The 16,717-nt window shown below is 35.2% G+C and overlaps 1 protein-coding gene across 4 annotated transcripts in view; it reads left to right on the top strand.

The window, feature by feature from the left end:
* LOC131060571 (pentatricopeptide repeat-containing protein At1g09900-like) overlaps positions 1-16,717 on the top strand; it is a 77,832-nt gene that overhangs the window by 40,292 nt on the left and 20,823 nt on the right. For 2 of the 4 annotated variants that reach the window (XM_057993844.2, XM_059209830.1), the window contains exon 2: positions 4,925-5,028. The gene's annotated coding sequence lies outside the window, so the exon portion shown is untranslated. Of the gene's footprint in view, positions 1-4,924; positions 7,076-16,717 lie in introns of those variants that run through there. The other 2 variants (XM_057993842.2, XM_059209829.1) reach the window with 2 other exon arrangements.

Below are 16,717 nucleotides of genomic sequence, written 5' to 3'. Positions count from 1 at the left end.
AACAACATCTTCAACATCCCGTACTGCATCTTGTAGCATTCCAACCCTCAAAGACTCAGAAGATGGGGTTTGAAAACCCGGACCTACAACTGCAATAGCATCTACCATAGGTTGCCAATATGGATTTCTGGAAGCATGAAATGCCAAGTGAGAGGAGTACCCAAAATTACCGATTGCCTTCTTTGCTTGTTTTGTGACATTTTTCCTCCATCCTGTACTCTCCAAAGTGGTTTGCGATCCCGGTGTAGTACAAGGTTGGAAGAAAGTACTAATGTTTCCTCCACCTGTGTTTGGTCCACGTGCTATAGAACTAGGTGTTGACCCAGATTCATTGAAACCCCCTTCTTCACCATCCTCCTCACTCAAACGGTTCCTCCTGGCATTTGCAGAACTAGAACCTAGTTCAACCCCCGTTCTTGCCTTTTTGGCCTTGCTATTAGCAATCCCTTCAAGAGCTTGCTTTGTCTGATACGAGACATCTGCAGGGCATCTTTTGCATATCTCAGTGTTATTTCCTCGTTCTTTTGACAAATGCCATTTTGAAATGATAAATTCCACCACTGATGTCCTCTAGACACCAATTGCACTTGACGTTCGTGCTACCAGGAATTGTTGTGCAATGTGTCCACACAAAGTCTTTTAGACGTGTCATTGTGATGAAGAATCAATTCTGCAAAGACATTACACTCAGTCTTTAATTCTTAGGGATCTAGGGTTAGGTTTGTGTTAGGGTTAGGTTTGTGTATAATAATTGCATTTGAATTTCATTGACATGTGAAATTGGAAATCTAAATGTAATTGAATTTCAAGATTGCAACAACTTAAGATATGGTAGAAAGTAGAAACACAAATCAGAAATTTCAACAAAGTTGGGTAATCAAATCCCAAACTGAATTCAAAGAGATATACCCATATGAAAGAAAAAAATGTTAATATTGTTATATAGGAGTAACTCTTTTCTAACTTGCTGACCTCCGAAAATCCATAATCCATAATCCAAAACCTCCAGAATTCCCTAACTAGCTTCAGAAAACAATACAATTAGATGTCCAATACAAAGCTAATCTAGTCTCTTAAGTGCAACAAACGAAGAGAAGACAAATAGTTGCAAGCATAGACTTAGCGAATAGCCATTAAGGAAGATAGCACTGTTGCCATAATGATATTTGGTTTTTAGACAATGGATGCAGTAATCATATGATAGGAAATAGAGATCTATTTGCTCCTCTAGATAATTCTGAGTTGGAAGTTAAATTGGGAAATGATAATAAAGTGTTTGTAATGGGCAAGGGTGTCATTAATCTTTTTAAAAAACATGTTGAAACAAGATTTATACAGTATACTGTATTTTTAATCAACATTAGAAATCAACTCCAGTTGGTTTTGGATGCCTACATTGGAAGCATTAGTTTTTACTTGTTATGCGAAGGAATTAGTGTTTTGCCATGGGCCATTTTCAAGTATAAGCTGGATACCATACTGCAGTTAGGGTGAAGGAGGAAGAATGTGGGCTTTCCTTACCAGCTTGGTGATCTTGTATGTGGGGTCTGCTTTGAGTACTTCTGTGTGGCAACAAGGATATAAGCAGTGACGACTTACTTTAAGGACAAGCATATTCAAGGGTTTGGGTGTCTCAAAGAATTATTCCAGGTGTGGTATTCTGCCTTTATTTCACACCTTCCCTTGCTCATTAATTCTGAAATGAAAGGGATTTGAGAAGTTGCAGAGTATACAATGCATGCTAAACAGTTTGCCCTGGTCTTTGAAGTCTATGAGCTGAGCATATCTTGCAATGTGGATAGGCATTGAAGATTGGTAAGCTAAAGCAATAAGGAAAGGTCTGTTCGAATCTTTTGGAGGCATTTTTTCAGTCTGCAACATCATTATTCTGGCTGCTACAGAAATAGGGAAACTCACTAAAACCTCTGTAGACATGAACAACAAGGAGCACTTCCATGGTACTTGTTTGGTCACTGATAATAGGCATATTGTTAATATTTAATATTTGATGTAAATTTCTGTCATTCTAATGTTCAATCAGCAATCTGTTAATGGATAAATATCTTCAAAAATTGAATGTGTTTGAGTTTTCCTTTGTCTGAGCAAAGTGGCAAGTTTACAAGGGGTTTGTGTTTATAAGCTTAATTGCAAATGATACAACAAACAAATAAACAAACATCATCATCTTGAAAAACTGAAACCACTCACAAGAAGACAATTGATAAAAATCTTCCAAAATTGAATGTATTTGAGTTTTCCTTTGCCTGAGTAAAGTGGCAGTATTAAATTTAATACTGTATTTTTAATGTATACTGTGTAGCTACAGTATTTTTAAGTCGTGTTTTACAGTATTTTTAAGATAATGATCTTTAGATTTTAATGTTAATAAAAATACTGTAAAATACACAGTATACATTAAGTTTAATTTTAATGTATACTGTGTATTATTTTACAGTATTTTTATTAACATTAAAATCTGTAGCTCATTCTCTTAAAAATATTGTAAAATATGACTAAAAAATACATTAAAAATTCAAACACAAAGTGAACATAATATCAAAACTAGAGTATATTGTATGGAGGCTGGACAAGATACAAAGAACAAAGCCAAAAAAAACTTCCATTTATTCCGCAACCAAAAGAATTTTACAGTTTACAATAAAAATACTGTAAAATACATTAAGAATTAAAATACTGTGTTGCTCGGTAAATACAAATATTTTATGAGCTACACAGCATAAAAATATTGTGTACCAATACCATAGGGTAGCCCGGTAAATACCTGGCTCCAAGAAAATGCGGCTCTGCTAACTCACGTCGACCAAAGAAGCCCTGGTAGAATCCCTGCGTTGTCCAAAGAAGCCCCGCGTCGACCAAACAAACCCTGCTGTGAGTACATTTTCGCGTCGGTTAACTAATAACATTTCCCGGCAGATTTGCGTGCCTTTTTTTGCGCTTTTAGGGTTTTTCGTGCGGGATTTTCTAGTTGTAGGGTTAGTCGTCGTTTTTCGTCGTTTTTTTGCCGATTAATCGTGGAAAAAATCGTTGAAAGTCGCGAATTTGGTCAACGATTTTACATCGCGATTTTTTGGAATAAATCGTCCAGACAACTGATTCCCGATTAGTCAAGTATAATCGGGTTTTTTTCCCGATTACTGTTTCTTTGGTATACACTGTTAGGATTATACACAAAAGCATAATACTGTATTTAATGTGTATACCATGCATTATTATGTCTTAAATCAGATTATTAAAATTAAGGAACAATTAGGATTCATAATACATTTGACACTTACTATACTTAAGCCCCAATCCTTACTTCTTTCCTAATCATCAATTCTAACAGAGGATGGGGAATTACTTGTCATAGGACGCTTGGAAACCAGTCTACAAGTAGGCTCCCTCAAGGTTTCAAGTCTCTGTCCATATCCCATCTTGGGCTTACCTATCTTGTGAGGTATTGCTCAGCCCCTCCCTGATAAATCCAACCTATCCTTATGAGGGGCAATAATGGATGATTAAGGAATGGGCTATGAGTACACTAACTTTTAATGCATTATGAATAAATATGTAATTAAGTATGACTGTATTGCAGTCTATATTAATATTACAATTAAATTCTGCATAAGAACATTATCAAGCTTCATATATTAAGCATATGAAGCTGGATGCTTTTGATTCCTTTCCTTTATATCTTGTATTGCAGCCATATATTAAAAATTTCTTTGTTTTGATTTTTTGTGATATTGATTTCCATTGATGTCTATTTTATTTGCCTACAATATCTCTATGCTATGGAAATGCCCTAAAATATTTTTAGAAAGTAGTTTTTGATTGTTTTTCTACAATTTTTTATATTTTTTTGTAAATTCAATTTTTTCAAAAAATTTTATACTTTTGTTTTGCCGATTAATTCCCCAAATGATTATTGCTTCCATGGTTTACATAGCATAACATGGTCCTAAATCAAATTCCCAAATGCACAAATCCACCGGAAATCATGCCAAGATCAACTGCAACACGCTACACCACCAGGAAAAACTGCATAACACGCAAATCAATACTGGTTGATGAAAACCACCAAAAACTCGCACAACGATCATTGCGGATCACCAAATCAAATAGGACATGACTAAGAAACACCAGCAAGCACGTTAGAATCATCAGGAACATTTGCACCGACACCACTTTTCAAATCTTTATCGGTCAACGTTTGAAAGCTCAAGAATACAACCAATCAACAACTTTCACAAAGAAAGATAACTTGTGGAGCACCAAATCACGATCCATCTGAAATGAAGATACACAAGACCATTCCGAACAATATTCAAAAAACTCGGCACAAGATCTGATCACACCGGAATATACCGGAGGATATATTGAACTCTGCAAAATAGTGATCAGCAAACCAACATTGCAAACCAGATCAGAAAATCTTCCCAATCATCAATCACTGGAACATTACACAGGAATATGTTGACATCAATGAGAACAACATATCCTAGCAGCAGCAATGACCAATAATATCCAACACTGGCATCTTTGAGAGAAGATCTATCATTGACGATCTAGTTGAAACAGAATTTTAAATTGTTTTTTCAAATGGATTCAGTTTTGTGAGTTTGTAAGCATGGAAGGGTTGAATAGTATAAAGCCATTTTGTATGTAAATACTAGGAGTGGGGAGGAAAAGAGAAATCTGAGAACTCATATAGTAGTCTAAGCTTTCTTTCTGTATCTAGTTTCTATGACTATACATTGGATTGGTACGAGTCACATTATGTAAATCTTATGAATATGCGCATGCAATAAATTATTCTTCACATACTTTTGCAAATAGGGGTTTGTATCAAAGCACAACATTAGTTGTATGCATATTTATGATTAAATAACTTTTGCGATATCTTTGAGATTGCTTTCTCCAGAAGAGATTGCACTAGTTATGCTAGTAGATTATGCAAAGGCTGATCACTTCACAACCGATTTGAAGATTTATGAGACTCGGCTACAAATATTGCAGGAACAACTGGTAACGTGGACATCCTTTCTTCCTCACTTTCTTTTTTCCTTATTCTTCTTTTGGCATTTTATTTAATATCTAGTTAGCTTAGGATTAATGTAAATTACAATGCAATCTCAAATTCATTGCAAACTTAAGTGTTTGAAGTGAATGAATAACATTTTCTTTTGCCAAGTTTTAATAAAATCAGAAAACTTTGAAATCTGGTTAATTTGTTAATCAATGCAACTTCATTTCACGCATTACAACTTAGGAACAACAATGCAATCTATCTGTGGTTAAGATCATTTAAAGTTAGATTGATGAACATTTATTCAATCATGCAAACAATCACCTTCATTCCTTCATCTAGTGAACAGGAAAACTAGCTACCCTGTGGGTATTTCCCCTTTACTCTCCTTGACAAAGCTAACATTCTGACATACCCTGATGGAAATACTGAGCCTTCAAGAGACTTAATAATACTTTTTCAAGATAGTTATTATACTCACGAAGTTATTGTGTCAAAAGACCCATTAACACTTAGGATTCCTAGATATATATTGCATTATCTGAATCTCTCAGCTCATTTTGTTGCCACCTCAAACAAATCATAAATTATAAAGATGCGATTACCTCATGAGGGCTGTCTTGCAACCAGTGTTTCATAGACTAAATCTGTCTTGACTTTGAACCACCACAATGTAGTGCCTGGTTATGCCATTTTCTTGAAGAATTTCTCATCTTTACTGCTCTGTTGGGACAATGCATGGCAGAACAACTAGGACTTCCTTCTTGAGCAATTATGAAAATATAGCTTCTTTTTCAATCTAGTTGCCTTCCTTGCATTACCTACTTTATTTTGCTGCCTTCTGTAGTTTTTAGATATGTATAATTCCTGTGACGATTTTAATAGCCATCCAAAGGGAAAAGAAGCTGAATAAGTAACTTATTACATTTTCTTTTGGTCACCTTTATATGCCTGATTCAAACCATTTTCTATGTATGGTCTTATTCAAAGATTATCTAATAAAACAAGACTTGGCAGGTAGCTTTAAAAAGTCATCTTTCCATTTATTGATGACAAAAGAAAAGCAAGCCAAAAATTTCATTTACAGGTTGTGCAGAGCAATAATATCTGAACCATTGCACATATCCATTAACAGGCAGAGCAAAATATGAGCTCCTTTTCCTCAGTTTTGAGTAAATATGGATACATCTAACACAAAGGTGGCAGCAGCAAGAGGGTCCTAACTCCGACAAGGATAAGCGAGAGAAATGTACCCCTAAGATTACTCAAATAGAAAAGAATTGACTCACACTTCTTACTGATCTGAATTGGATCAGTCATTCAGTTTTTCTCAGTGTGATGCTTATCTAATCAATTGCAATGGTTATTAACGACCATTAATACAATGCCACTATGACACTCACAGTCCAAATGATGAAAACTATGGGACATGCAAAGTAGACAGTTGCAGGTACTTGTATAAATTAGAAGTAAGATGCAAAAGGTTTCTGTTTATAATATGGTTTGTCAGTGACTCATTTAGTCTTCACTATGGAAAAAAGATGGGCAAGTGACGACTTTAGCAGCCAGTCATCTATGGAAAAATTGAAGTTCGTTGTTTCAATGAGTCCGATTAATTAATGCATTTGCACACTGGAGCAGCTGTCACCTAGAGATGGGGACAAGCGTACACATTTGACAGCTACTGAATCTGCTCAAATCCAACAAAGATGAAGACCAACCTCTCAGATCAGAAATTGAGGTGATCCCCGTTTCAGATGTTGAGATAGAATGTTTGCCTTTGTTTGGTAAACTGATTTGTGTGTAAATAAGACAATCTAGTTACTTGATAAATGTAACTAGATTTGTATGCTTGGAAAGCTGAGTGTAGGAGATAATTATATTGTGAATGCAACAAGCTTGCGAGGGCATTGCAGATGGGTTGGTTCAGTCCCAATGTGTTCCTGGAGGTTCTATGGGAGTGATTGTCTTGTAACTCTTGCTAAATATCAGTTGACATAAGGAGGCACCACAACCCTAAGTTGCTGGATGTTCCCACATTGGATTCCCCCATCGTAGACTTGTGTCATCCTCTTTTGTGTGATTGCTGTTATTCATTTCTTTCATTAAAAATTTGCTAACTTCATTTCCAGCTCTGAGAGACTCTTAAATGATGCAATATATATATATATATGCGTGTGTCTATGTATATACGTACATATATGTACATACATGCATGTGTGTATGTTCCACACACACATACACATACATTATATATACGAGTGCATGTGTCTATGTATATATGTACATACATAGCTGTGTGTACATATGTATACATGCACAGGAATTTTGGTCGTAAGACAAAGATTTTTGTTGGTGTATTGGAAATAGAATTCTATCCTAATTTTAAACTAGATCGGTAAGAGTCTTAAAGAGCATATATTGGTCCTTGGTTGTGTGAATTGTAGTATGATCAGCCTTTATGTATATTGCTCTTGACAAGATCAACTAGAACAACATGAGAAGTTGAATTAATATCCTTTCAACAAGTGAGATGGAACTTAGCTCATACAGAAGAAGTTAATCTCAAGAAATGAAATAATTTAATGAGAAGAGTTTTTAAAGTCGGGGAGGCTTATGTTGCAAACATTACATAATCCATATGCAAGCTTGACAGAAAGCTAAAGTGCATGGAGGCACTGATTGGCAAGCTTAATATTGTATTGGAGATGCATTAGATTCACAAGGAAGCTAAAGAGAATCTACTTGAACACAAGGGCAGCCCCATGTCAATGCTGAAGAACCCTTGAACCCAATCACCTTTCAAAGTGGAGGCAAAAGTAGAATTCAATCTTATGAAGGAAAGATGGATGTTTTCAAGCTCAATAGTTGGCTTTTCCAACTTGAGTTATATTTTGGTTTGCATTATGTTGGTGAAAAGTGAAAAACTTTAAAGTTATATACTCTCTAGTCACACATTCACTAGGTAGTAAAGCTATACTCATTTTTTGGTAAAATGAAGGATAAGCCACATATTACTAAATTGGAGGATTTTAAGAAACTAATATAAAATTAATTCTATCCTTTTTGCCATAAAGAGGAACATGCAAATAAATGGCAATATCATAGGCAAAGGCTAGGACAAAATTGTCCATGAGCATACTACATAATTATAGGGGCAAGCAATCTAATTGGGATTACAAGCCTTGGATGCGTTGATGAATTACCTTGGAGGACTTAATAGTCATGACATGTTTTAATGGCCAAGAATACGTCCATTTACATCCCTATTTCGAGATGGAAAACAAGAAAGGTCCATTCTCCTTCACAAATTAGGAAGGTGCCTCAAAGCAAAATGTGAAAAACCATTGGAAAGGTAAGATAATTACCACCACTTATGAAAGATTGAAGATGCCTACAATGATTGGAAATTGTGAACTAAATGATCATGTTTAGAATAAATGTTGGAAGGTCCATTTGGAAGGAAACGCTATGACTATTATTGGAAATAAAAGAAATGGGAGTAGCTCCTATATAGATGAAAGCATTGCTCACATTTCCATTCAAGGAGGGCTGTGTTTGAGTAGCAAAAAGGCTGAAAATACAAGTGAATTAACCGAACTTTGCTTATTAATTTTCAAATAAAGAAAATAATGATTTCTAATTTGTATGACCTATTGTCACAAGCAAATCTTATTCTAGAGTTCCTAAACAAGCTTGGGTTGGAAGCATATGAACATCCTTGTCAATGCTTATTGGTTTTGGTGAAATAAGAAGAAGATATTGAGGTAATTAAATGATACAAAGTAAGTTTGGTTTAAACCCATGTTATTGGTTTTTTGGAAAACCCCTTGGATCTGGTTCATTTCTTTTTTGGTCCAGGTTCGAGTTTGGTTCACACTAGCTACAAGCAATCGCCTTTTTGTTTTGGGCTTCATGTGTTGACTGACCAACTTGAAAATCTAACCCTAATTCATAAATTGGAAACCAAAAAACTTAAAACTTGTCCATATGTGGTTATCTAAACCTATTCTTTTTATGGTAAAATTTGTATAGATATATATATTGTATCAATTCCATCACCCCCCCCCTTATTTAAGCATACCTAAACTTGAAACCAAATTAAATTGGTGATTGAGCTTTAAATGAACACTTTAACGACGAGGTTTATAGTAGATGTGTGTCCCTTAATTAGCACTTAGCAATCCTTGTACGTTTGAGAGACATGCTATTCTATGATAAGGGCCTAGAAATTCCTTTCAGTCAAAAATGGTGAGTCTTAGTCAAGGATGGTGAGGCTATCATCAATGTGTATCAAAATAAATCCATACACTTCTTCTGCAGCACTAATTAAGTGAAGAGATTGATGCATGCAAGTGGGAAGTTTACTTTACCTTTTTTGAGAGTAAAACATTATAATGATTTTGTTGAGTATAAAACTTGGAGTTTAACAAGAGCCCAAAGAAAGGTCACCTTAGAGAGTAGTGAACCATGAAATTTCCCTTGCTATTTGATTGTAATCTTCTTAACATAGGCCTCTATAGGCAATCTCTTTTTGAGGTGAAGGAACAAATTGAAGCATCACTAGATTAAAATGGGTTATCTAGCATATTTGCATGCGGTTCTATTGTCATTGTACCAAATATATATGGAACTTGTAAGACATAAATTATATAGTCTTCATTAAATTTACTATTAAGAATCAACATTACAAATTGATGACTTGTGTTATCAAATTTAACATGCCAATTACTTGACCAAGTTAGGATTGAAATTTTGGTATTATTGAATGAGGATAAAGGTATAAGACCTTTAAAACACATTTCTTAAAGTCGAGGCAAGGTTTGTTTGAATGGCTTGTAGCTTTGTAGCTTTATACTTTGTTTTGGTTTGCATAATTCACTTGTTACACTTATGAGGTTGATGAAATGACATGTTGAGATCATATGTAGGTTATTTTTTTCATCATATACTTGGATGATATGTTGATTTATCAAAAAATACAATGGAGCACTTTGATTCATTTGAAAAAAAGTTTTGGCATTATTGAAGAATAAGCTGCTGCTTAATGAGAAAATGTCCAACTTTGCATAATAACCATTACAATATTTGGGACGTGGTTAGAGCAGAGTGGAGAAGTAATCACACTAAGTAGAAGTCATTTTAAAATGGACCGAGTCTTCCCCTTTGATACAAGCAGCTGATTGGGCCATCCAATATTTGAGAAAGCTTGTAGCATCATTCACTTAAACAACACTTTTGCATTCCATAATTGCAAGAGTTAGGTCATTTATTGAAAGGTAGAAATTAGCAAAATTCTATTGAAGATGTGTATCATAAAATCATTAATGCATAAGATTCAACACTACCTAATTTGCAACTACCATTTGCGGTGAAAATGAATGTAAACAATTATGCTATGAGGCTAATTATATTGCAAGGAGGTAAGCTGGTCACTTATCATTTCAATTTTTTTTATAAGGTAGTTTTGAAATTTCTAATGCATGAAAAATAAATGGATACACTTTGTTCAAAGCATTTAAATAATAGTTATTAGGAAAATACATAGTTGTTTGCATGGGTCACCAACCTCTTCACTATATTTAATTAGAATCAAATTAGTAATAATCAAGACATTTTAAGTGGATGGATTTCTTGTACAATTTGACAATCAAATATAAAAGAGGCATGCAAACTGACGACTCTCTAACATTTGATATAGACCCCAAATCTCTAATTGTTGTAGCTTCGCCTTCTTCAACCAATGTTGATGTCTATGGATCTAATAGATAGCACATTCAATTACCCAATTCAGGCCATCCATCCCTTGCCCCTAAAGATTTGTGTAGAGAAGGGTACAATCGTGCACTAGTAAATCAGATTACATTTTAAGATTTGTCTATGGACTAGCCATCCTGTCTCTCCTTGAATTGAAGGAAATATCCATCACCAACACTACTTGGACTTGGACAACCTCTCTATTGATGAATTGTTCTAGTACTGCTCTAATCTCATATGATGTATCTAGCCTTGCCAACCATTTTTAGATTTGAGGCCATCTCTCCATCCACAACTAGCCTTCTTTCCTTGTGGAAGTGGTACATATCAGATCAATCATGTGAGTGATTCCCTTTTCCTCCATGACTAATGAGTTGTTTAATACACGCTTAGATCATATTTGAAGCTTTGTGCTCCAAAGAGCGGAAGTATCCAGCTTGTGAGAGAGGTAGACATCTCCAAAATAGATAGCTACTTTGGAGTGACTGGTAATATATTGTTGAATTTGCGAAGCTACACATATTGGAAAAAGTACAAGATGCTACAAAGTTCATGAGGGTAGGTGTTTTATGTAGCAAAAGTAAGCAAATTAATAGGAGGTTAGGGTTATATATACCATTACTATTTTTTATAACAAAACAAGAAAATATTTTCATGGACTTTTTAAGGGATTTTCCCATGTTGAGGAAATGACATGACTAATTTTTTGGATTTTATAGATTGGAATGTGAATGTTCATTCCATGCAAATATATTTTTTCAAGGCCATAAATAATTTATTTATTTTTTCTACTATTTGGGTTCAATTTGATTTGCATAGTTCCTTTCTCTAACATAGATATGGAATGTTCTTGGGGAGATTTTTTATCACATTGTGGGAGAGAATGGGATAGAATGTTGAGGACAAAGTAAATGCCACCCACAAATGAACTATCGATCAAAGGTGCAAGTTAAAACATTGGTACAAGTCTTAAAGGAATACCATAAGACATATCTAATTAACACTAGAGGTTACCATATATTCAATCCTCATGCAATAAGACACTTAAATAGTTACAAATATATCTTCTTTTGAAGTAAGCTTGTGTTGACCCCAAATAGAGCATAATTTTGTTAATAATTCCAATGGTATTACTTTATGTTGGTGTAAATAATTATTCATCATGGATATTATTAGACCTTACTTAAGTTTACTTAGGAAATGCATTTCATAGTAGTTTGGGTATGAGACACTTGGGTGTTTGTGCCACATTGGGATAGTGTGTGTAGGAGAATTTCCACCTTTTATGGTGTGATCTTGTTGTTACACTCCACATTCAGTGGGTGATCCACCTCATGTGGAATATTATATTGTTTCTCCTACCTACCCACACCTATTTCCTACCTACCCTTGTTTCTTATTGAGCCACATGTCATGTTTGTGTGCTCACATATCCATATAGCCTTGCCTATATAAGCAGATTCATATTAATTGTATGTATCGATTAATGATCCAGTTGATCAGTATTTTCATCTTGATAGAATATAGTTTATTTCTATCATATATTTTGTCTCTCTTATTTGTGCTTTCCATTACCTCTTGATCTTGGCAAAATCTCACATGGTATCAGAGCCATTGGAGTGTCACTGGTTTGCTACTTGAAAGAAATTTGATGCTATTTGGGGTTGTGTATTTTGGAGTTTTCTATTGCAGGTTATTATTGAAGCTTGATAGGTCAAATCTGAGGTTACCATTGGATTGAGGAGGACCAAGAAAATCATTTTTGCCTTTTGTTTCATCCAAATCGGACTTCGGAGGCCAAATCTAGAGGCATTTGAAGTTTGACGCTGCGGCGGAAATTTTTCAGAAATTATAATTTTGCAGACATTTTTCAAATAGCGATATCTTACTCATTCGAAATCGTTTTTTCGAACAATTTTTTTTGTTTTGGGGTAGAATTTCGTGAGCTGTACAGTGGTGCAGGAGTTTTCTGATTTTTGGATATAGGTTTTTCAGAAATCGTGAAATCCCGATTTTTACAACTTTGGAGGCTTTTTTTGGGCTCATATGGACTCCTTTTCAGGTGTCGTTTTTTTTGAAAGTGCATATTTTTTCATCTACTTTCATAATTTGCTATCTGTTTGCAGTGATTTTAAGTAAAAATTGTACTTTCAGTATTTGACCATTTTTGACATATTTGGTACTTGCATTTTGCTTGGATCTCAGTTTAGATCATTAGCAGTATTTGTTGAAGTCTCTTAGATCTCATTTTTAGAAGTTGTAAATTGAAATCAAAAGTCCACTTTGCCTTGTTTTGCAAGTGGCCCATTGTATACGCACTAAGTATAAAGTGCCAAAATCACCATTTTGGGGGGATTTCTTGATTGAGTATTTTTTTTTTTTTTGGGGTGTCTTGTGTGATTGTGCCTCTCTCTATCTAGTGTTTTTCATTTTGGTGCTATGGGTTCTTCTAAATTTCCACTTTTAATTCCTCATAATTATGCATCATGGAAAATTAAGGCATGGAGTAAACTAATGGAAAAAGGACTCATTTATTATGTAAATGAAACTATTACAGCACCACCTGATCCTAAGGCTGATCCTAATGCTCAAATTGAATGGCTTACTAAGAATGCTACGGCACTTGGAACTCTTAGAAATTATGTATCAGATGACCTCATTTTTCACATTGATAAGTGTACAATAATTAAAGAGGTTTGGGATATTTTTAAGAAATTGTATGGTCAAGTTGACGAGATTAAGGGCTACAAGCATGATAGTGAACTCACAACTTTGGATCCCAAGGATTTTTATACAATCCAAGATTATGTCACAAAAGCAACTGAGCTAAGAGCAAAGCTAAAGGATTGTGGAATTGACAAAAATGATGCTCAATTAGTTTATAACTTGTTGGACAAACTTCCTTCAGAGTATGCAGCCTTTGTATCTAGCTTTCACACCCATAGGTTAGCTCAAGGTTCCTCATACACTTCTCCCCCATTTGATTCATTCACGGAGATGTTGATACTTGAGCAATCTAAGTTGACCACGATGGGGATTCTCAAATCTTCAAAGTCACAAGCTTCGGTGGCTAGCAAAGGCAATCAAAGTAATCAAGGAAAAGGCAAGAATGAAAAGCAACCTAAGTCTAAACCACAATAAGATGGAGCACAATCTTCCTCTCCACAACAAGGTGATTCACCATTCTCACCTAAGAGGAAATCATATAAGGACAATCTTTTTTGTGGATATTGCAAGAAGTCAGGACATGATGAATATCATTGTTATAAGAAGGATATTGATGAGTTGAAGAATCTTTTTGAGAATAATAGAATCAACCTACCTTCTAGAATGTCTACTTCGGCTTCTTCTTCCAAGGATAAAGGAAATGATCATTCTTTTAGAACAGATAAAGGAAAATGACAAACTCTTTGTGCTACTACAAGTCATGATTCAAGGAGATGGCTTCTAGATTCAGGGGCTTCTCATCATATGGCATCTTCGCAGTCTATGTTCTCTACATTTGAGCCTTGCACCATGCCGCAGATTTTGATGGGCAATCATACATACATGGATGGGATTGGGAAAGGATCTATTGACATTGGGGATAACTCCTTCAATGATGTGTTGTGTGTACCCCACTTGACAAACAATCTCCTTTCCATCTATCAAATCACACATGGCACAACTAAGAGAGTTGTGGAGTTCACACCTGAGTCAGTTTTCATTCGAGACTTGGAGGCTAGAGCTATCATTGCGACTGGGGTGGTTGATCATGCATCTCGGTTATACTCCTTTTCAGATTTTGTTGATGATGATGATTTCACATTTGATGATTCTACACATGTTGATCACACTTCTTGTGATGATTCAAATTTTGAGGAGAACTTTGGGCACTTGAACATGGGGATTCTAACATGTGAACCCATTCTTGAGTCTTGTATTCCATCTCCTCATATTGATATCACATCTCCTATTGCCCCTGATGATGCAGATAGTGCGACAATTTTGCCTTCATGTGATTCTGTGCAACAAGATATTCATCGTCTTCCAGCTTCAGATTCATGGGATGGTTACTTGACAGACATTGCAGGTTTGTTTATGGAATCCTATATTGCAGATTTGGGAGACATCATTGATGACATTCATCTTCTCTTTGATGAAGATGATCCTTCTTCGATTGTTGCGAGGGAACACTCTGACCCTCTTGTTCATTCTCTACATGATCAATCTTTTGAGGTTGACATGATTGTGGATACTTTTGTACAACACTTGGAGGAGGTCTCTTTATCTTTTGAGGAGACATATGAGTATTTGGATATTGTTCTACATTCATCTCCACTAGATCTTGGAGTGCCTTTTTCAGCAGCGTGACACAGTTTACCACCTTTGGAGGGGGTACCTTTCAACATCGACATGTGGACACTTGAGCAGTTTTCAGAGATTCCTTTCATGATGAGTATTTTTTCTCCATCTTCCTTTTATGGTTGGGGAGACTTTTTGGATACACCTTTGGTTTTGTTTCTTCCTAAGGGGAGGAACGTGGTTCGACGTTCATGGAGCAGTTTCTTCATTCATCTTCGAGCTTCTATCATTGGTGCAGATTCCACATTGAGGGGGGGCTTCCTTGTCTCTCTTCTTCTTCTCTCATATGGGGGGTACTTTTTCCTCATGGGGTTTTGTCCTTCACATACTTCTATGAGAGTTCTTTGTATCTAGTTTTCATCGCTCTTTTGGGGGAGAGTTTTTTCCCATTGGGTTTTTTCTCTCTTTCCCCGCTTTGTGAGAGATTTCATTGCATTGGTTTGCATGCATTTGCATTTGTACATGGGTACCTAACATGGCCTAGTAGCCAAGATCCATCTTGCATTGCTTAGTTGCATTGTAGACTTAAGTGCCTTCCCCTAAGTTGCATTTAAGGGGGGGTGTTGGTGTAAATAATTATTCATCATGGATATTATTACACCTTACTTAAGTTTACTTAGGAAATGCATTTCATAATAGTTTGGGTATGAGACACTTGGGTGTTTGTGCCACATTGGGATAGTGTGTGTAGGAGAATTTCCACTTTTTATGGTGTGATTTTGTTGTTACACTCCACATTCAGTGGGTGATCCACCTCATGTGGAATATTATATTGTTTCTCCTACCTACCCACACCTATTTCCTACCTACCCTTGTTTCTTATTGAACCACATGTCATGTTTGTGTGCTCACATATCCATATAGCCTTGCCTGTATAAGCAGGCTCATATTCATTGTATGTATTGATTAATGATCCAGTTGATCAATATTTTCATCTTGATAGAATACAGTTTATTTCTATCATATATTTTGTCTCTCTTATTTGTGCTTTCCATTGCCTCTTGATCTTGGCAAAATCTCACACTTTATATAACAAATAAATAAAAACTATTACTTTTACATGCATTACAATGGTGAATTGCTAGGACATTTATCATTGACTAGCCTGTAAAAGAATAAAAGGATATTTTGTTTGTAAGATAATAAGGAATAGACAACAAAAGTCATTTGTCTAACAAGAATCCTTGGTTTATAGACCTAGAGTTGTTCTTGCTAAAATTACATTTTCTCATTGGTGTGTATAATTGGTCTTCATACTTGGAGTTGTCCTCGTTGAACATATGTTTTCTCATGTGTGCATAATAGTTTAGGTTCTTCCTAATATGTTTTCTTGACAACATTATTCTAACATTGTTCGTTGATCTTAATAAAGCTTTAATTGCCATTATCATTACTATGATAAATATATTTAAATGTTGAGACACAATTGCCAGTTGATTTAGAAAAGGAACAATATATATTGGTGTTATTTTTTGGACAACCTTGGGAGAATTTATTAAGTATATAAGGTTTCAAACATACCATACCATAATAGTAAGGAAATTGTTTGAAATGCAATATTCATAGCCCCAAAGCTAATAAAATGAG

Source organism: Cryptomeria japonica, chromosome 8 (assembly GCF_030272615.1).
Source record: "Cryptomeria japonica chromosome 8, Sugi_1.0, whole genome shotgun sequence".
NCBI classification, from domain to species: Eukaryota; Viridiplantae; Streptophyta; class Pinopsida; order Cupressales; family Cupressaceae; genus Cryptomeria; species Cryptomeria japonica.
Note: the sequence above shows the minus strand (reverse complement) of the source record. Positions and strands in the feature narration are given on the sequence as shown.